The sequence below is a fragment of the Eutrigla gurnardus genome (assembly GCF_963514095.1).
Source record: "Eutrigla gurnardus genome assembly, chromosome: 14".
Classification (NCBI taxonomy): domain Eukaryota; kingdom Metazoa; phylum Chordata; class Actinopteri; order Perciformes; family Triglidae; genus Eutrigla; species Eutrigla gurnardus.
Genome location: NC_139937.1, coordinates 25,817,671 through 25,840,631, shown reverse-complemented (window position 1 = coordinate 25,840,631; position 22,961 = coordinate 25,817,671). Strand labels below are relative to the sequence as shown.

Here is a 22,961-nt window from a genome sequence, read left to right as displayed (position 1 = left end):
CCCTGGGATAAAGAAGTGAGGTTACCCTAGGATAAAGAAGTGAGCTTGCTCTGGGATAAAGAAGTGAGGTTGCCCTGGAATAAAGAAGTGAGCTTGCCCTGGAATAAAGAAGTGAGGTTGCCCTGGGATAAAGAAGTGAGGTTGCCCTGGGATAAAGAAGTGAGGTTGCCCTGGAATAAAGAAGTGAGCTTGCCCTGGAATAAAGAAGTGAGGTTGCCCTGGGATAAAGAAGTGAGGTTGCCCTGGGATAAAGAAGTGAGGTTGTCCTGGGATAAAGAAGTGAGGTTACCCTAGGATAAAGAAGTGAGGTTGTCCTGGGATATAGAAGTGAGGTTACCCTAGGATAAAGAAGTGAGGTTGCCCTGGTATAAAGAAGTGAGGTTGCCCTGGAATAAAGAAGTGAGGTTGTCCTGGGATAAAGAAGTGAGGTTGTCCTGGAATAAAGAAGTGAGGTTACCCTAGGATAAAGAAGTGAGGTTGCCCTGGAATAAAGAAGTGAGGTTGCCCTGGGATAAAGAAGTGTGTATCTGAGGAAGGAGGGGAGACTATGTTCACAGCAAGCCTTCTAAGGGACTTAATATTATCTTTGATTTCTCTCTCTCAGTTTCTCACTCTTCTCTCCATCTCTGCAATTGAAGATCAAATACTTTACACAACCAATCCAAAGGTGATGTCCGCCCAGCCGAGCAGGATGAATGTGGGCCCTCATTCAGGTTTTATTTCTTTTTTTCTCCCTTTCAGTCTTCACAATCAGGATTTTTATTGAAGTATTTCATGAATCTGAGAAGCATCCACACTCTCCAGGGCGTTTTTCAAAGAAAGCCTCCATCTGTACGATAAATTATAATCCTGCTTCCAGTATGTAAATGAAACATTGTTCCTCCTCCCCAACTCTCTTTTATATCTGTTATTATGAATCTCATTGGTATTTTTTTCTTTCACCTTCAGTTATCTGTGGCGATGCTGCAGTCCATCGGGATGAAGGGATGACATTAAAGCAGAGACAGTGTGATTGATTGCTCTCATGCGCTTGGCAGTCGGAGTTCTGATTCCTACTGTGAATTCATCTCTTTGATTTGATTCTCTGCTTTTAATGCACACAGTCCCGCGGTGCAACTTGTGTCTCTGTGAGGCCGAGTGCAGCCATTGGTTGACTAATGGCTCGCCACCACCATTGACATGCAGCTCGTCGGCCTCGTCACCGGACGCTCTGATTGAGGCGAGACGATGCATATCAGACCGCCACAAAAGAATCAACCCTGCGTGTTTAACATTCACGCCTTGCAACAGGCAGTTGGGGTGTTGAAAGCTACCCGCCTATCAGTCATAACCCACGATGGAGGCTCACTGTCCGCCTGTCTGGTCATGCAGGAAATACAATATTTACAATACTGGGCAAAGACCACAGTATACAACACGTTTTCTTTCAAAGCAATTTGCAGTTTCACATACGACGTATGGTTCCACACACCGACACGAGCTGCAGCTCGCCACATCGCACATGCAGCATGCAGGTGTGAATAAGATAACACCAATACAGCTTTATACTATCAATATATAAAGCATGTACGTGTAAGCCATACAGTTTGTTGTTCTGACACTGTGTTGCAGTATTATTAAGGTAGAGCTCAGATGATTCATGACTCCCCCAGTGTGAGTCATCGTTAGTTGGAGGCCTAATTTAAGGTATATGTACGGTGTTCCTGTGATTAGTCCACAACGTGTGACAACACAACCTACAGCCTCAAAATCAACACCTCTTTGACACGACCTCAACCAAACTCAAGCGATGCATCCCTTACTCAGCTCTTATTAATTGCTCGTCCACCATGTTGGATTGAATTGTGTAATGTAATGCTATTTTTAGGTCCCTCCACTCAGTATTCACGTTTGTGTTTTATTTTATACAAAGCATCAAAACAATGCTTCTTTTTTTGTTTTCTTATAAGTACTGCTGCAACTACTGCTATATGCATACCCTGATGCATTAATACAAACATTTATCACACTCAAGCCTGAGACGTCTGCAGTATTTAGTGTTTTCTCAAGTGTAAATTGCTTGTTTAATGTTTGCACAGGCCTCATTTGTACTTTTCTTGTTTTCCTCTGCAGACTCTTTTATTATTTGCTCTGCAGCTGTCTTAATTTCCCCGTGTGGGTCGTTTGTTTGATCTTTTACCCCTGGAAAGTCTCCCAGTATGACGATGAACCGTGCACATAATCATTTTAATCATTGATGTTCAGGTAAAGAGGAGCATCAGTCACTTCCTCTCCACATTCAGACTTCTTTTCCTTCTTTTTTTTAAGCCAGGCTTGGAAACTATCCTCTCCATCCATTTAAGTGATACTGTATGTGCTTGACTTTCCTATCAGGCTATATTCTGCTACTCTCTGTCTGTGGTAATGTACAGGTGAAGATGAATGCTGACTTTACTAAAAAGGGGGGATTTTGTGTTCATGCTCTCTGGTGGCTCCGGGATGGTGAACCCATCACTCTGAGTAGGTTAGAAATTGGATTATACTGCATTCTGACAGTCGGGGTGAAAAGGAGTTTGATATATTGGTTAATATGCATGCAGGCTTAAGCTCACAGTTCTGGGCCTGTCCCCGAGTGGAGCGGTGTGTACAGCAGGCATTAACGCTGCTGAGATACCAGACCCAGCCTTTTCTGGAAAGTAGGACAACTGCCATCTTAGTGGGAAGGTATTTTATCACCAGGTGACAGGAACCAGGTGCTAGATGTCACACTTTGTGGGTACAAATAGGATACAAACGAATTGAACCTGAATGCGTGAGGAGCTCAGATTTAAACACATGGATGAGAACGACGAGGCGACTATATATAGATTAATACGCAGGAATACACAAGTACAAGTATTCAACACACACACACAAGCCCATAAAAACACTGTGGGGTGAAGAGGGAGCGTAAAATCTGTTATTTGTGCTCCTGTGTCCTTGTACTTTGTGCAGAACGCAACTAAAACACAATATAGTATATATAGTATAAGAATGTAAACTCTTCTTTTGATTAGCTCGATCTGCTTTTAACATTCATCCCTGCAAACATTTGAAATGGAAATAAAAGAAAAGTGTTTAAAAGTTTGCCTCTTCGGATGTAGCCCAACTGTATTTTTACTCACCAAGGACTTTATAGTCATTAATATCAGTCGCTCAGGCTCCAGCAAGCCTTAAAATGTCTTTTGGACTTCTTTTTTCCAACTTCACACAGAGGATGTAAATCCATTCAAAGCAGCACATTTTGGGGGGAAGATATTTCTCAGACAAGAAGGAGAATAAGGCAGCGCTTCACATTCAGTCCGTACACTTTTACAGTGGCAGAAACTCAACGACGAGTTCATTGTGTCTCTGAGCAGAAAGTTTGAGAGAACAGTTTGTTGAGTTTGAGTTCAGTATGTTCTCTGTGCAGCAATTATTGGGGTTTTGGTTGAGATCAGGTGAAACAGTAGAAGATAGACTCATCTCCTGGCTGGTCATGGCCGTCCTCCTGACAATAAAGTTAGTTTTTGGCGTTTCCATTTTTTTTATTTTCTTTTTAACGATGCACAAAATATCGTAACCGGGAATGAATGAGAATGGAAATCGATAAGCAGAATAGGAATTGATAAAAATCCAAACAATAACTCTTATCTCGTTCTCCGTGGCGGGGCAGCGTCCGTCCGGTGGGCAGATTGCTTTGGTTTCCAGCTGGTCCTGGTCTGATTAACACAGGAAGATGGGCCCATGTATCACTGCATCAGGGGCCGAACAGAGGGGCTGCTGGTGGGGCCACTCAGCCATCACATGCCCCCCGCACTTCTAGCCCAAATCACTTTATTGAGGCGATGCGGTTGACTGGTCTGGCAGAAGCTTCGGCCTTCCTGCAGCGTCTCTCTGTCTCTCTGGCTTCGTCCCGTCGAGGAATGTTGACCAAAAAAACAGCATGAAACACAAAATCAAAGAGGGGATAAAACAATACAAAAGAATAATAATAGTTTGAGCTTATCAGACTGTCAGTTAATGCGGTGCAATTATTTTTGATGAGCGATTATCTTAAAGATAAAGATTAAAATCCAAAATGTATTTCCTTTAGTAATAAACAAAATATCTTTGGCATAATTTCGAAGCAACCTGATGTCATCATCCTCTGTCTGACAGTTGTGGTGGCCCTTTTTAAATAAGGTAATTACCATTTAATGAGATGAAAGTAATTGCTAGTGGCAGCACTATTATTAACAATGCTACAAAAGAGGATAAAGTAAGCTAAGATAAGAACGAGGACAATTAACAGGTAATTTACCAAACACTGTACAATCTTGAGTCTCAAATTCTCCACAAATATAAATGTTCCCGATGGCTGCAGCAGACAGCATGAAGGTTCTCTTTCCCATCTCCATCTGTATGTTGTAGGGATAGACAGCAGATAAGTGTCTCTCTCATAATTAATAATTATATTAATTCACTCTCTGCGGATCAAATTATTGGACTGATTGACAACTTACACCCTGTTTACTCAGACACAAAGTTTGGAGTTTGTCACTCAATCATCACTCATTCTCCATCTTTCACACACACACACACACACACACACACACACTGATGAGTGCTGCGGTGCTTTCCTCCACCAGCCTGCAATAGGAGATGGCAGGTGTCAGTCAAATGTTCCCATTAAGATGAAAATGATGGATTCACTTAACAGGAAGAAGTGTGTGACGGAGCAGCTAGACTCACATTCCTCCGGCAGTAAACAGCCTCCGAACGCCGGATTCATCGTTTAGTCGGAGAAGTCGTAAGGAGGGTTCCTTTCTCTAGTTTATCTGCTTTGAAGCTGTAATTGGACAATTTGCTTGTGCAGCTGCAGTAAGAGAAATAATTGCGAGAGTAGCCATTGTGACGAGCTACATTTTCATAATCACTGCAATAAAAGCAGATTCCTGCCATCTATTATCATAATGGCCGCCGCTATTCCCAAAACGACTACTTCAGATTTAAATCCCCTGGTGATCGAAGTGGTTAAAAATACAAAAGGTGGAGTTCACAGTTGAACCCTCCTCTTTTTCTCTCGCCGGGTCTACGTGTGTCTATGGCAACCTGAAGGCAGAACATTACACCAGATTAAGGGAACTGGAAGACGTGGCACATCTGTTTTGATGTCTTCACATCGCATGAAAGAAGTGTGTCTCTACCCATAATGCCCTGGGACACTTCTCTTTTTTCCTCGTTTCCTGTGCATTGTGACTTTTTTAGAAAAGCGTCAAACATCCCAAATTAAAATGCATCAGCTTCATCTCTCACAACCCTCCTTTCAAGATCCCATTCTTCAAGCTCTTTGATGTCGCACTTACTTTTGTTTTTATTCCCTTGAAATATAAAACTTGCCTTCTGCTTTAAAAGTGTGCACGACCTCCGTTAACTGAGACGGTTCAGAGTCGGATACAGTCAGCAGAATCTCACCGTGATGAGAACGAACCTGTTTGGAACAATAGTTCTAGTCCCTCGCTGTATCTTGAGTAGAACCCATGTTCTGCTGCAGGATTTTACTTTTTCCTCACCTAAAATCTATTGTGATTTTATAGTGAACTTTGTTGCTATATTAGAGAAAAGTCAGAAAAAATAAGCATCGTTTTGAGTATTTTTCTTTTCAGTCCTGCGGTTAATTTGCGTCCTCTCAGATTTATCTTGGGACCCCCGGTGGTGTCCTCACGCCGGGGCCGTGAACCACTCAGGCGCCGTCTGTTCAAATTAAAAATGAAATGTATGAGCATCCCCTCAGACATGATCTTTCCATTACCCTGTAATTACTTCCCAGGAGGCAACAGGAAACATCGCCGCCGTTCTCCACCTGCTTCCTCCGCATCATTTCCTCAGCGAATCCAGGACATGTCAATCCTCCGCGACCAATTCCGCCGCTGTTCCTGCTCCCCTCGAGCTCATTTGCCACCAACTTCCTCTCCCATCATCCAAACTGCTTTCGGAAGCCAAGTTTGGGCCTTTTTTCTTCTCGCACCACATTTCCTAACAGCCAAGAGAATGAACAGACGGCGGCCTCGGCTCATCTCCCGGCGTCCACATCAGGTCAAGGCTACCTCTCTCTTCGCCATGAAAAGATTTTTTTTTTTTTTACACAGCCAAGTGTCTAAGAGAGCTGTGGCTGCACAATCATCACTCTCATAATGGTATCAATCAGAGCCAATCAGGGCACTCCCCTTTGAAGTCGCATGCTAATGTGGGCCTTAATGAACCCCGCGTAGTACCATTTTGTCGCCAGCTCCGTGATTGCATTGATCAAGTTAACCTGCGTTGTAGCTCGGCGGGGGGGCGTGTCTTGATTTGCCTGTCAGACATTCATGAAGAGAAAATGTCCTCGCAGCTTCAAAGTGGAGGAGCTGGCTGAAACCGGCAACGGCGAGCAGCGACTGGGCAGCGCGCCATCGTAGTGGGGCTGGGAAGTGCTTTCTTTCACTGCCAAACTGTGTGTTGGCAACGTCTATACCCTCGCATTTTGCCCGTGGAGCGCGGACATGGAGTCTGGCAGTCGCTCGGGGGATCGCACTGAAGTAAAAAATAATAATAATAATAATAATAGTTCTTCTCAAACTTTTGACCCCGTCCCTCAGTACTTCTCCAGCTTTCTCAGGTGTGGCTCAGATCATTTATTCAAGTAAAAATAGCAGTTGCACAATATGAAAACACAACAACAGACTGAACTTAATGCTGCAGGTACTACAGGTTTTTATTATATGTTATACTATTGGCCTCTCCTTGAACCGACACCTTACCGTGGTGGAGGGGTTTGAGCACCTGAATGATCCTAGGAGCTATGTTGTCCGGGGCTTAATGCCCCTGGTAGGGTCTCCCAAGGCAAACAGGTCCTAGGTGACAGGTCAGACTAAGAGCGGTTCCAAAGCCCTTAATGAAAAAAGAAAAATCAAGGAAGTTCACGTCGCCCGGATTGGCGTTACCGGGGCCCCACCCTGGAGCCAGGCCCGGGGTTGGGGCTCGCAGGCGAGCGCCTGGTGGCCGGGTCTGTGCCCACGGGACCCGGCCGGGCACAGCCCGAAAGAGCGACGTGGGCCCGCCCTCCTGTAGGCCCACCACCCGCAGGAGGGTTCAGAAGGGGCCGGTGCGGTGGGATTTGGGTGGCTGTCCTGGGCGGGTGCCCCGGCGACCCAATCCCCGGACGGTGACTCTAGCCATGGGGACATGGAATGTCACCTCACTGGGGGGGAAAGAGCCTGAGCTAGTGCGGGAGGTAGAGCGCTACCGGCTACAGGTAGTCGGGCTCACCTCCACGCACAGTCTGGGCTCTGGAACCCAACTCCTTGAGAGAGGCTGGACTCTCTTCTACTCTGGAGTTGCCCGCGGTGAAAGGCGCCGAGCTGGTGTGGGCTTGCTTATAGCCCCCCAGCTCGGCCGCCATGTGTTGGAGTTTTCCCCGGTGAACGAGAGGGTCGTCTCCCTGCGCCTTCGGGTCGGGGATAGGTCTCTCACTGTTGTTTCGGCCTACGGGCCAAACGGCAGTGCAGAGTACCCGGCCTTCTTGGAGTCCTTGGGAGGGGTACTTGAGAGTGCTCCAACCGGGGACTCCATTGTTTTACTGGGGGACTTCAACGCTCACGTGGGCAACGACGGTGTTACCTGGAGGGGCGTGATTGGGAGGAACGGCCTCCCCGATCAGAACCCGAGTGGGGTTCTGTTATTGGACTTCTGTGCTGGACACGGTTTGTCCATAACGAACACCATGTTCAAACATAAGGGTGTCCATCAGTGCACATGGCACCAGGACACCCTAGGCCGGAGGTCAATGATCGACTTCGTGGTTGTGTCATCTGACCTCCGGCCGTATGTTTTGGACACTCGGGTGAAGAGAGGGGCTGAGCTGTCAACTGATCACCACCTGGTGGTGAGTTGGATCCGCTGGCAGGGGAGGAAGCTGGACAGACTTGGCAGACCTAAACGCGTTGTGAGGGTCTGCTGGGAACGTCTGGTGGAACCCTCTGTCAGGGAGGTCTTCAACTCCCACCTCCGGGAGAGCTTTGACCAGATCACGAGGGAGGCTGGGGACATTGAGTCCGAATGGACCTTGTTCTCTGCTTCCATTGTTGACGCGGCTGTTCGAAGCTGTGGCCGTAAGGTCTCCGGTGCCTGTCGTGGCGGCAATCCCCGAACCCGGTGGTGGACACCGGAAGTAAGGGATGCTGTCAAGCTGAAGAAGGAGTCCTACCGAGCCTGGTTGGCTCGGGGGACTCCCGAGGCAGCTGACGGGTACCGGCAGGCCAAGCGTGCTGCAGCACGGACGGTCGCTGAAGCAAAGGTTCGGGTCTGGGAAGAGTTCGGGGAGGCCATGGAGGAGGACTATCGGTCAGCCTCGAGGAAATTCTGGCAAACCATCCGGCGCCTTAGGAAGGGGAAGCAGCCCTCCACCAACACTGTTTACGGTGGAGGTGGGGAGCTGCTGACTTCGACTGGGGATATCGTCGGGCGGTGGAAGGAATACTTCGAGGATCTCCTCAACCCCACTGTCACGTCTCCCATTGGGGAAGCAGAGGCTGGAGACTCAGAGGCTCATCCACCCATTACCCGGGCTGAAGTCACCGAGGTAGTTAAGAAGCTCCCCGGTGGCAAGGCACCGGGGGTGGATGAGATCCGCCCTGAGTACCCCAAGTCTCTGGATGTTGTGGGGCTGTCTTGGTTGACACGTCTCTGCAACATCGCGTGGCGGTCGGGGACAGTACCTCTGGACTGGCAGACCGGGGTGGTGGTCCCTCTATTCAAAAAGGGGGACCGGAGGGTGTGTTCCAACTATCGGGGGATCACACTTCTCAGCCTCCCCGGGAAAGTCTATTCCAGGGTGCTGGAGAGGAGAATTCGGCCGATAGTCGAACCTCGGATTCAGGAGGAACAATGCGGTTTTCGTCCTGGCCGTGGAACACTGGACCAGCTCTATACCCTCCGCAGGGTGCTCGAGGGTTCATGGGAGTTTGCCCAACCAGTCCACATGTGTTTTGTGGACTTGGAGAAGGCATTCGACCGTGTCCCTCGTGATATTCTGTGGGAGGTACTTCGGGAGTACGGGGTCGGGGGCCCTCTGCTAAGGGCTGTTCGGTCCCTGTATGACCGGGGCAGGAGCTTGGTTCGCATTGCCGGCAGTAAGTCAGACCTGTTCCAGGTGCATGTTGGACTCCGGCAGGGCTGCCCTTTGTCACCGGTCCTGTTCATTATTTTTATGGACAGGATTTCTAGGCGCAGCCGTGGGCCGGAGGGGATCTGGTTCGGGAGCCACTGGATTTCATCCCTGCTTTTTGCGGACGATGTGGTCTTGTTGGCTCCTTCGAGCCAGGACCTCCAGCATGTCCTGGGGCGGTTTGCAGCCGAGTGTGAAGCAGCCGGGATGAGGATTAGCACCTCCAAATCTGAGGCCATGGTTCTCGACCGGAAAAAGGTGGCTTGCTCCCTCCAGGTCGGGGGGGAGTTCCTGCCTCAAGTGGAGGAGTTTAAGTATCTTGGGGTCTTGTTCACGAGTGAGGGAAGGATGGAGCGTGAGATTGACAGGCGGATCGGTGCAGCGGCTGCAGTAATGCGGTCGCTGTATCGGTCCGTCGTGGTAAAGAGAGAGCTGAGCCGAAAGGCGAAGCTCTCGGTTTACCGGTCAATCTACGTTCCTACCCTCACCTATGGTCATGAACTTTGGGTCATGACCGAAAGAATAAGATCCCGGATACAAGCGGCCGAAATGAGCTTCCTCCGCAGGGTGGCGGGGCGCTCACTTAGAGATAGGGTGAGGAGCTCCGTCACACGGGGGGAGCTCGGAGTAGAGCCGCTGCTCCTCCACATCGAGAGGAGCCAGTTGAGGTGGCTCGGGCATCTGCATCGGATGCCCCCTGGACGCCTCCCTCGGGAGGTGTTCCAGGCATGCCCCACCGGGAGGAGACCCCGAGGAAGACCCAGGACACGCTGGAGTGACTATGTCACCCGGCTGGCCTGGGAACGCCTTGGGGTCCTCCCGGAGGAGCTGGGGGAAGTGTCTGGGGAGAGGGAAGTCTGGGCGTCCCTGCTCAGGCAGCTGCCCCCGCGACCCGGTCCCGGATAAGCGGAAGATAATGGATGGATGGATGGATGGTTATACTATTGGATGAATATACGTCAACATGTAGGCATTTTCATGTTTGAGCTGGTAGAGGTCGGGCCAATTTTAACGACCTTTACTGCAGGGTAGTCCAGCCATGCTATCTCCATGACAACCAAACCACCCTTAGTTCTTGTTGCAAGAGAATTTTAGGATTTAATGATGAACAAAATGTATTGATATGAAGATGAGAATGTACTATACTGTATGTCATATCTTAATCTGCAGTAACATACAAAGTAGGATGTCATATACTGACCCAAAACACAACATAGTACTTCAGTATTTCAGGAAATGTACTGGGTATGTTTGGCAGGTTTTTGGTTGCCAAGCGACAACTAACTGTAGAAGTGCTCTAACAGTTTGTTAACCTTATCTTGCTGTGCAAAATAGAAGGGGATAAAAACACCATGCAAAATGTTCTGTACTGTTCACAACACATTTAGTGTGTGGGGAAAGGGCTCATCTGAGTGTGTCCATAATAACCAAGAGAGTACGAGAATAAAAAATAAAAAAACATTTTAAAATAATTATGGTGTTATTGTGAAGCTCTGCACTCGGTCCAGTTACCGCCGGACCACTTTAATTGCTTTGCGCAGGTAAAAACAGCTTCTGCTCTCCGGACACTCGACATAATCCATACCACTAATGGTGTCTCTGATTTATTTATACTCTTTATGCTTTTTTCAAGTTTGAACGAGCGGTTGTTTCTGCTAATTGGGATGTTTGAGGTCGACGGCAAATTGGCGGATCAGCGGTCGAAGAATTGCCGCTGCGAGCGACAACAACGAAGAGAAAGAGAACGTGAATGACAAATAGAGAGACGGTTCGCAGCTGCCAAGCAGGTAGCTGGCCTGACTAAGTGACACATCTGCCACCTCAAACCGGGAGCTCACAGGGAACTGCCAACTAGCATTGCTGCTTTCTGTCCTCTCACACAAACTCCCACAGAGACGGGTGAGCTGCTCATGCACGCCAACGCCGCTTTGAAATGAGCCGTGGCCGAGCCAGGCGCTGCTGAAAAGGAAGAAAAGGAGGACAAAAAAACAGAAGAAGTGTCCATGTGTGGACATTACTGTTGCAGGAGTGACGGCTCGCCTTCCCAGGAGACACCTTGGCTCTGCTGGTGTCACACTTTTGGACACGGCGGGTCTCCTGCTGCTCTCTGAAATTAATGGAAGCTGACCAGCAGCCTGCTCACCGCCTCGGCGGGGACGGCAGGTTTATTCGGGGCGACAGAACCGGTGACTCTTCCCAACAAAGCCCAGGCGTCCCGACTGTGCCGGGACATTAACAAACGCCACTCTGCGTGATCTCTCTCTCTCAGCTACTCTCTGGCTCAGACGAAGAAACCACGACGAGGTGACTTTCACGCAGCACCCACTCGTCCTTTTACAAAGGATGTAAGCACGTCTACCCATGAAGGGAACACAACAAGCATTTCCAGGACATTTTGAGAGGAGCAGCTTCACAAACACGCTCGCTCTCCTGTGCAGGATCGGCTCCGTCGTACCAGAATGGTGAATGATTGGTGATATAGCGCTGCGTTGAGCTGATTGTTTTCTACACATCCGTAAATGACATTTAAACATCTGCCTCCCAACGCGGGGCCAAACACTGACTCACATCACGGCCCACTGGCATTCAGACGTGGCAAATCCAACCCACACACACACACACACACACACACACACAAACACACACACAAACACACACACACACACACACAAACACACACACACAAACACACACACACACACTTTTATGAGGGCTAAAATCACACCCTTTTTGCAGATCAGTGTTGTTCTGCTGGCTCATCCACTGAGGACCTCCCGATGCGATATCAGCAGCTGTCTCTCAGCCGAGTGGCCAGCTGAAGGCCGCCTGGTGTTGTTTTGCCTGGTGTTGCCCAGCGCCATTAGCTGCCCCATCTTCTTTATGTACACATTTCTACACCGAGCAGAGAGCCTGCTGGTGGGCAGCGTTACCACGTTAGCTCCGAGTCCACAGTCCAAACACTTTAAACACGTTTTAAATGTTATGTGATCAGCCAGCTCACCTTCAGGAAGAAAAAGGCGTAGTTGTTAATTTTGTTTTCTGACCAGGCTGACAAATCTCTTCTGCTCCGGGGAGGATATTGATTTTGTGCATCACACTCCCAAATCTGGCTTTCTGAGCAATTTGGTGTTCTCACATTTGTTGCATCGAGCCATCCAACACTGCAATGCTTTATCCTCTTCCTCCTCTTCCTCTTACCTTGAAAAGCTGATGCATAAACCTGCAGAGAATCACAGCTACAAAGGCACTAAGCTGTCCACATTTGCACATTTACACAGCTTTTAAACCCCCCAAATATCAATATTTGTATTGGCTTCATAAATAATAATATTGATTGGGCTGTATAGCATACAACCCAGCACTTCTACTTGCTCCTCCACTTGTTAGACCCACCAATTAAATAAAACTGAAGAACAAGTGCAATATTAGTGATTCTGCCACATCGGCAAGATTCTCCAACAATATGAGAGCAGCTGCGATTATGCACGGCTGAGGCCGTTTCTTTTTATACCTCAGGCATGGTTATTAACGTGAGGAATATGATCAGTGATTTAGTTTATCAAGCCGATATCAAAGCAGACTTTACCAAGATAAAGTGAGAAGAGCATTAACACGGGGAAATGGGCTAATAACACAAATACATAATTTCTTTATCATTCTGACTAAACATATTTGTTTATCTCCACCGTATAACCTGCGGCATTTCACTGCCAGCGTTGGAAACGGGTGTATACGTGTTTCTTTGTACGTAGTTATTACACATGGTGCTTTCTCTTTTATCCCGGGCGCTCCTTTCCCCTCCTCTCCTGCACTTCCTTCTCATCCCGGCGCTCACTAAGCAGTAACATTTAATTAGCATCAAAAGGCAGAGGCCATGCAATATCTATGAGCTGTGACATTTGTGGCAAGACAGGGATCCCTCAGATGACCCGGGGCCTCGCACATGGAGGGGTCTGGGGGAAATCAGATAGCATTACTCGCCATCTATTAAGAATGTTCCGCCCCTAGATATCCCCGTTCTTGTGATAGGTCAAAACTGGAGAAGAGTGTCAGAGTGATTCATGTTTATTTACGTTGTTGGCCCTGCCTGTAGCTGTCTCCTTTTCCAGCTGGTTTTTCTAGTTAGTGGTCCGACTTGCATTTCTCTTATGAATTCCAATACAACAGGAGTTTGTACAGAATCAACAACACCCCGAGGAGATGCTTGACCGAACATTATTGGCTTGTTCCAGGAGGAATGGCGAAGGGCCAGCGACCGCAGTATTTCAGGTGCTAATCTCAGGTGGAAGAGCTACGAGCCAGATGCCCTCGAGCATGGCGGCGTTGCCTCAGTGGGCACACGGTCAATACTGCACCATTGTTCCCGGGACTGTCCATGTCAACCCTGCTATTTCCTGATAGAGTCCAACTCTGAGTTGTTCCGGCGCTACATGTCCAGACTTGATTAAAGTATGCAGTGATGAAAAAACACGTTGTGAAATGAAACTGGAACGTAGGCGTGCAGCAGTACTTTTAATTATGAACTATAAGCCGGTTTAACATTTAACCTCTTGGGCTCAGAATAGCTCCAGTGTTTATTTGGGTTTTCCCCTCCCGGTGCCTGGATGCTGCACCTGGGTCTTTCTGGCAGGAGCCGAGCAAATCTCTTCAGCTTTCCTTACATTATTTTGCCTTCAATTTGATGAAGCGTGTCCAACCCCAAACAACAATCCTCTTTTCTGTCGAGCAGTGTGTCTGAACCAGAGGGATTGTGTTGATGTGTGCCACTGCGGAGACAGAGGAGTGGCAGGAGGATGGATGCCCCCCACCCCCACCCCTACCACCCCCCTGCTTAGAAAATGAGTGGAATCACAGCATTTTCCACCGAGCTGACACCAAAGACAGATGGAGCTAGCGCAAAACCCAGCGATAACCATGGCAACAGCATGTACGCGGCAACAGGAAGCCTGCCAGGCCAATCAGAGCGGAGAATGCATCGCCATCTAAGTAGGTCCCCGAGGTAGTCTCAGAGAGGATGATAGCCCAACGGATGGAGGTTGGTGCTGCAGGAATCAAGAGGATCCGTCAAAACGCGAGAGGAATATAGCGCCATATGTTTCATACCCTGAGGGAGTTGATATCGGCTGCAGCAACTAGCATTTTAGATCACAGCGAACGGCATGTCGTCACTAATGCCTCTGTGTGGGGCTGTTAAGCAGGAGCTGACGAAAGCCTGAAGGCGTGTCTGTAGTTGATGTGTTTTTAGAGCGTTAACACACAGTGTGCTGTTTTTCCTGTGCTGTCGCCTGGGTATTTGGTATTTCACTTTGCTCTTCAGAGCAGAAGATCAGCTGCACAACGGCAACCTGACGGCACATAGAGATTGGTTGGCCAACTCAAGGACAGTTGAGGCCCGCGCTCAGTAAAGCAGCGTGTTGTTAGAAGGCGATTTCAGGATTTTCAGTGATTTAGAGGATTGATGAAAATGCACCTTTTTTTCCACAACATTGTCACTCCTTCTTCATCAGGTGTGAAAGCAGGTTTTGTGTGGAGACCAAGGTCAACGTCATAAAACATGCTCTCATTGCACAAGACAAGATCGGACCTGTGTATTGTCTGTTTTTCCATTAGATTGAAGGACAAATGGGGTGATACGGGAGATGAATGCAACCCATCCACCTTGTTTCCTGCAGTACTCGGATCAGTCCTCGCCTGTTCTCCGACACCTCTGCCGTTTGTGCACGAGTGCCGGCAGAGGTTTGCCAAAACCACACCGTCACACTACCATCGCTGCGTTTCCACATGAGCTCTGATGGATAAAACATGCTTTGACAAAAGTAAAATGTAATTGTTTATATTACCATCTAACATAGTTTGAAACAGCAAACCATTTTTAATGAAGAATGCGGTTTCACCTTCATCAAAATCTTTCTTTAAAAATAGATGACACTTCCGATGTTGCCGCTGCTCTCGCCGCTTTTGAAGAACTTCTGAAATGTCGTTTTTTTTTCTCTGAAAAGCAGTGAGATTTTTAAGGGTTCTAATGGTGGTTAGCTAAGCTACACGGCCCGTGCACAACGTTGAGCTGAATTGCTTTTTTCTTCACAGACTCTATGGCTGCTCGGTGATTACGTTGGCTTGTTTTAAAGAAGATAGATTACAGAGTTTTCGTCATTCGGGGCAGTAACTTCACACCAGCCTACAGAAGCTCAGCGGAGTTAAGTGACAGCATGCACCGCCTGGCTGACATGCGCCTGTAGTCTCCCGAGTGCTGACTCAGCTGCACACATAGACTGTTTATAATACGGACGTTGTCTCCGTCACTTCACCCAAAATGTTGCTGTGGAGCCGCAAAGTGAGTCCCTAAAAACGGGCAAAGTTGTCGAGAAACGGCTCGCAACCTGAGATGGAAGTCTGTCATTCAAAGCATCCACTGCCCTTAATTATAGACGACTTTAAGCCTTAGTGTGATTCTAATCTATTCAGAAACACTTTCTGTTATATTATTTAAAATCGCTTGTCTGTCAAAGCTTACTTCCTGATCGTGCTGTCGATCTCCAGCACTCGTTTGGCGTTCTGGGGGAGCGACTTTGACCAGAGGTTTGAATCAACGTATCTGTGTTTTCTCCAAATGTCCGATTCTATCTTTAAGCGAGTGAGTTGTATAAAAATCCCCCCACCGTGCGGTTGTAAAGAAGGATTTATCACAGGAGTTTTGGGGGATTGACTTGCTTTTGGAGCCAGAGGAACTGCAGCCTTAGACTCCTCCTTGTTGTTTTCTATTGGCTGTACCTCCTGCAGATCACCAATCAGTTAATTCCAGTGAAATAATCATCTCCGACAGCATGTATGTACGGCTTCCTCATTTACAGATGACGAGGACGGGAGCACGTTCTCCAGCAAACATCTGTCGCTCCCTCGTGGCGTCACGGCGTCCACGTCCTCCACTGAGTCGAGTCTTTGATGAAGCAGGCGATGCTTTGAAGCCCGACTCTGCCATCAGGAGCTTTTAAAGAACCCCCCCTCTCTCTCTTTCACTCCACAAACAACTAGCTCATACTGCCAACTGAACCGCAGATACATGCGAGGCCACACAGATAACACAAATCTGATCTTGCCTTGCCTCCTCTCATCCCCGTCAAAGATGCAGACATAAACCACCCTATTCTCCCTCCCTCCCTCATCGTCTTCCCCTCCAGGCTCATTTCCACTTGTATGGCTCTTTTCTTACCGATCGTTTATCTCCTTTGGTATAATGAACACCAGGTATTATCATTTATGTTCATTGTCCAGCGTTGGTGTGGACTTTCTGTTTGTACAGATACACTCAGAGAGACGGCCCTTTTCTGCACACTAGTCTTTGCACCTCGGTAACCATTAACGCTAAAGAAAAGGCAGCGTTCTTTGGGATCTCGGTGACAGTCGTCCTCAGAATGATTGTCTTGATGCAGAGCAACATCTTACATCTTGATTTTTAGCTGCATGAAAGGGAGTTTGTATCCACCACGGACTGAAATAACTATCTCCAAGTGTTGGATAAATGTGGACCCCCAGAGGATGAACCCTCCTGACTCTGGCTGACCTCTGACGTTTCTCTAACACCACCAGCCCTTCCAGTTCTTCAGCCATTCAGTAAACCTAACATCTACTTGGATTGGCTTTCACGGTTCCCAGATGGGGATTCATAATAACCTTCATCCTCCATTTATACTTTCATGGCCAGCAAAAGTAAAAACCTCATACCTCCAACTTTGCTTCGCGTACTCACTCTTTCAGTCTCTGACATTCCAGTGAGTTTTCCTCTTGTGTCAAAAAGAAGGTATTTCAGTCTAAGGGGCAGATTTCTGTTGTCTGTGTTCTCGAGCTGGTCCAACATGGAGTGACCACTTGACCTGCTCTCTGGCGCCTCCCTAAGGACAAACTTGTGCTATATGGAACAGCATAGTGTGTTGAGGAGTATAACGAAGCATGCAGCCTCTGAGTTAATCCAGTCGGGCTTCTACATTTTGTTCATGATTGTAAGTCTCTGACAGGATGTTTTAAAAAAAGAAGTCTGCGTGAAAACTTAAATCCATCACCCACACTGTCTGGCAGCGTCTCCTCCATTTGCATCGCTGACAGACACTCTTAGACTTTAAGATCTCAGAGTTCTCTGCCGGGCCCACACAGGAAGCTTACCTGCTAGTTCTTCGGGCTGCCAGTGGGCCTCCAGGTGCCGGTTGTCCTCCCACACCGGGACCCGGGAGACTTTGTCAAGGCCTCTAATGAGACCAGGACCTGACACCGTTCTCCAACCGCCGCTTCACTTCCTCCCGTTCTTCTTCTCCCAGTAATGACGGCAGAGAGGTAATGGCGACCGGGCAAATAGTACGTTGAATTATTAATGGGTCACTCGGTCTGTCTGGTCTGTCGGGACGGCTGATCTTGTGTGACATCCATCAATGCAAACAGGTATACGCTTTGACAGGAAAAACTCTTTTATTTCCCCTGTGTGTGTGTGTGTGTGTGTGTGTGTGTGTGTGTGTGTGTGTGTGTGCCAACATTATTATCTCTCAAGGTGAGAAGACGATGGCTCACAGTGATTTGCTGTGACAGGCCGGCTCGGAGACAGCTCCACAAATCCAACAACATTTTTATAATGGAGCCTCCATGTGTTTCTCTAAATAGTGCGACATGGCTGGGATTAAACGCCTCCCTTTTATAGCTTACAGACGTGATGTCAACATTGCACACAACCAGCAGCTTTACATGAAGAAGAAACAACAAGAACACCTGATTTCCCAAGGAGAAAGAAGAAGAAGCATACAGTGCCACTCGGTGGCTGTAATATGGAAATATTATGTATGGAAGTTGAAACATCCCAATAATTGGCCGGTTATGTTCATGACAGCCAATCAAACCGCATCCAGTGCAGCAGGAAATGTTTTTTTTTCCTGGCATTCACACACACACACACAGACACACACACACACACACAGAGGGCAGATATAATGATGTGCTTTCATACTCAGTAATTAGACTGCGGGTAACAGAGAGCTGAGAGTATGTATGCAGCATAATTGCATCATTGGATGTGGAGGAATAAGGAACGGTGACTGCTGTGCTGCTGTTTGTGGGTCAAAGGGAGGCTGGGAAGGAGGCGGGCGGCCGTGTGCTTCAGAGACGAACATTTAAGCTGATGAACGTTGCTTAACAATAAAGCTGTAATGCTGACTAATTCAGAGGCGCTCCTCTCCCTGCGGGGGGCCCTTGATGGAGCAGCCGCCATGTTGTTTGTTCTTCTAATTCGGGCTTCGATGGGTATTCTCATTTCACCTCTGCATTTGTTTTTTTTTCTGAGATAAGTCCTCATGTGTAATTTATGGGATCTGCTTTAGCATGTTCTCTCTGCTGTGTAAATTATGCAGAGTACTTTTGGTTTTCCCGACGTCGGGCTGATGTGGGACGGCGTGCTGCGAGTTAGCGGACAGCCTTTCCAGACGTCTATGTCACTCTGCCGGCGTTGCCGTCAGAGACGGCGGAACATGTGTTGCGGGAACGATTACAGCTTTGTGGAACCGAAATAGAACTGAATACATTTGAGATCGTAGATTTTTAAACATTAGCCGGCCTCTTCTTGGTCACGCCGACGGCTTTCTGCTATTAAATTTAATATGAATGTTTCACCTCAATGCTTCTGCTCAATACCGCCTCCTTCCAGCCGGGTATATATCCCACACGCAGCATAAAGCTTGCTCAAAGGCAGCGGTGTCGAGGGAAGTGAGGGTGCTGCGACCTGTGGTCTCTTGTGCTCGGAGTCGGATCGCACCAGCAGATTGTGAAATGAAGAACGAAATCAATGTGCAGGAAAAGGTCTCCGTCTGTCAGGCTTGTCAGATCGGGGTGGAAACATCGGGGAGGACGGTTGAAGACTCGTGATATTCCTTTCAGTCTGCGACTCCCAGTCAGAAACCTGAACTCTGTTTCTGTCTGAATATTACCCTCGGAGAAAGGAGAAGCATCCTCATAATGATCAATGCTGATGGGAGAGAAACGAAACACAACAGGCGCTGTTTACAAAGAATCGACTTACGACCCAGACATCAGCGAAGTAAGGAATCCCCCAATAAAATCTCCACAAATAACCTGTAATATTGGCCAAACCCAAAGGTCATGTGATATTCTAAGTCCCGTACCTCAAACGTTGCCTCATCTCTCTGCACTGCATGGTGACCTGGTCAAACATAGGCTCATATAATGATGTATTATAATGTAAATATCATAGAGTAATATGTATTACAGGTGGAGGTTGTGCAGAGCTGTGACGTCATCGCTGAGGTAGTTTCACTCTCACCGGCACTAAATGTGTTCTAAATATAGAAAACGGCTGAAACCAAAAATACAAGACTCAAGATTTAACCATGAATGAAAACGGTGTGACGATGTGTCAACTAGATGCATTTTAACTTCATTTAACGAGCAATTCGTTGATTGACAGATACTTCATCTGCAACTTGATTATTGGTTAGCTGTTTGTTTTGACTTCATGATCTGAATATCTTTTGGTTTTGGGGATTATTGGATGAAACAAGGCACTTGAACGCTGACAAACTCAGGCTGTTTGGTGACTTATCCACAGGTGATCGCTGTCATCGGCTTCCTTTGTGTCTGTGATCGACACACGAGGGCGCCGGCTGTTTTTCTGCTTTGTGGACAGAGCTGTCAGACCCTTTTAGCTGCTTTCTACATTTGCTTCTTCAGGACAAAGGGAGGGAGACGATGAGAAAATGACTCTGGACATTTTACGATAGCGATGGCGACTAGAAGGGGTTAGTTTGCACATCTGTGTTCCAAATAGGAATTATTCATGTGCGTCTATAGAAAGCACGGCGGCATCAGAAGATTCTCCAAATGTCAGCCGCCGAGTATTTAGATTCAGTCGTTATTTTTGGAGCTCAGGAACCTGAAGCGACTTCAAAAAAAGTGTTTTTCACGGAGGCAACCGGTAGCGGCGCCGGACTTGTAAGAAGGCGGTATTATGCATGCACTCTTCCTGCACGCTGCTCTCAAAACCAAAAAGACATAATCAAGAAAACCACAAGCCGTCCTCTGAAGCCGAGATGGAAATTCGTCTTCGTACTGGGGCTGCTGCTCAGGATCCATTTGTCGTCTTGGTCAGGTTTTCTGCTTCTTTGTCTCGTACATCAGCCGGATAAAGACGAGGGGGGGCTTTGTTCCAGCACTTTGTCCTCCCAATCATTGACACTGATTTGAAGGGTTTGTGCAGCTGATGAAGCTCCCTGCTGGCTGCTAAAGCACACCAGTTTATAGCCACATTATATATATTCAGCATGTCTGTCACATGTCCAATCAGACCTGAGCGTGTCCTAAATGTGAAGAAGGGAAGAGAGTATGTTGGTTGGTTGTCAAGTCATCAAATAAAAGCTTAATATGAGCAGAAGACAGGAAGCGCTCACACATATATGGTGTTTATATTCTATTGGGACGCAAAAGATGTTTTCACTGTTGAATGAAGGGAATTCATGTTTACAGTTTCCATGCTTGATTTAGTTGCAGTGGTTTGGAAGATATCCAGCCGGACGACAACAAATCATATAATAATATCATAATGCGTATGAATGGTCGGTGAAATCAACGTCCAATTTGGCCAAACAGAAAAGGCATTTTGAGCTCCACATTTGTACAAATGGATTTGAGGCTTGGACGCGTCAAGCGTCGCCTCCTGCTGTAATATCGGGTCATCGGTCAGTAATCTCTGTTTTAATGGCGTTATTTGCTCGTTGGTATCAGAGCGTTTTCTTTGTTCTGAGGCAGGACTGAGGTTTTTACTGGTAAACAGAAGTGGCAGACCTAGAAATGTTCCTCTCCACTGGCCTCCGACGATGTTTGCCGTGCCAGAGATGACTGCATGCTGACGCGTGTCTTCGGCGGCTTTAGAGCTGATGGAAAAGCTGTTTCTGTCCGGCCTCCTTCCCGCCGTCCTACAGGGAAATCTGCCTGGAAGGGAAGACAGCGACCTGTCGGCTGTCACATCCCATCAATGTTGATCTTTAGCTCCGTGAATTCTTCACAGAGAGAAGGGAAGTAAAAATAAAATGCATGCACACATCTATACATATACTGTCTATATGTGTGTAAATGCTTCTTGCAGCAGCACTTGAGTAATGAAGACCCGTCGTGGAACCAGAGACCAGCAGCGAAGACACATTTATGAGCACGGCCCTTAATTCAGCCTGTGTGCTGCGTTCCAGTAAATCACAGAGCCCACGCCGGCCAAAGGGCTTTCTCTACAATTAATTAAGTCATTTATAAACAAGCAAACAAAAATAAATGAGTGCAATATAATCTGCTGCCCTGCTACTTGATGTGAGGTTTTATATATTCAACTTAGAATGGATCTGTGTGTCTTTTCATTTTAAAGTCTGATTACACAACTTTCTGTCATGAAAGAGGCCGAGTGTGTGTGTGTGTGTGTGTGTGTGTGTGTGTGTGTGTGTGTGTGTGTGTGTGTGTGTGTGTGTGTGTGTGTGTGTGTGTGTGTGTGTGTGTGTGTGTGTGTGTTTGTTTGTGTGTGTGTGTGTGTGTGTGTGTGTGTGTGTGTGTGTGTGTGTTTGTTTGTGTGTGTGTGTGTGTGTGTGTGTGTGTGTGTGGCTTTCTGTTTTGCATCGGCGGCTGCTAGAAAGGAGACGTATGAGGAGAGGAGAGACCAGGCGGAGGGTCATTAGTGCTGTTTTTTGACAAAAATCGAGAGCCAGAGGACTCTAGAGGGAAAGCAGCACACACACACACACACACACACACACACACACACACACACACGCTGAAGCTGCTCTGTATTATTCTGTCAGAATTAAAAATGACTGTCCTGCCATGTTTGCATCCCACCACGTTATGACAAGCAGACCCACTGTTTTAGCTTATTTCTTCAAGGTTCATCTTTATTGTCGTTCAACAAAGAAGTAGGAACCTCATGCAGAAAGCATTCAAAATATATAATTCTTTTCTATAAATGTGTTTTATTTCATGCAAAGTGGCACATATGCCATGTGCATTTCCATTTAAATGAATACATATGATGCAACAGTGGAGTGATTCAAGCATCCTAAAGCATCTGTAAGAATATCTGATTTAGCCGCTGGCATGAAACACATTTTAGATTTTTTGGAAACTTCCTTCAATCATCTAAGTGATTTACGTTCCACCTCTCTAACCCTCGCTCTCCACCGAGCCAAGGGGACGCCGTGCTGTTCGCAACGCTGTCAAGATCCCGTGGGGAAGGTTTCATGCAAAGGCTCATGGGTAATTCTAGGAGAGGACGCTGTGAAATATGCATGCTGAGCACAAGAACGTGAGACTTCTGAACAGCCTGCATACATGATGCATGTAAGGTTTGCAAGCGATGAGGAAGAGGATCTAATCTGCAGCCGAGGACGCATCACTCTGACTCACTACCAGTCGATATAGTGATAACGGTCCTCAGAACCGAGGCCAGTTCTTTCTGTTTTCAGCTGGTTTGTTTTGTTTCTCCTCTAACTGGACATTTCTGCTGAGTCACTGCTCCACACCGCTGACCCCGACTGTCTTTGTCTAGACCCGGGTTTCCCTCTGCACCCCCGTCTGTCTCTACTCAATCACTGTCTGGCCTCCCAGGCTTCCCAGCCTCCATCTCCCCCTGTTCTCCCCTCACCTCTGCTCTGCTACCCCCCCCTTCAAACATCAGTCCCAGCGGCTAATGGAGAGCCGGTGACTGATAATGCAGCTCATAAGATGATACATTAACTTTGCCTCGGCCTTGGCC

General features: G+C 47.5%; 1 protein-coding gene across 2 annotated transcripts in view; it reads left to right on the top strand.

Annotated features, from left to right (window-relative positions):
• LOC311024414 (mannosyl-oligosaccharide 1,2-alpha-mannosidase IA) overlaps positions 1-22,961 on the top strand; it is a 152,351-nt gene that overhangs the window by 112,541 nt on the left and 16,849 nt on the right. The window lies entirely within an intron of this gene.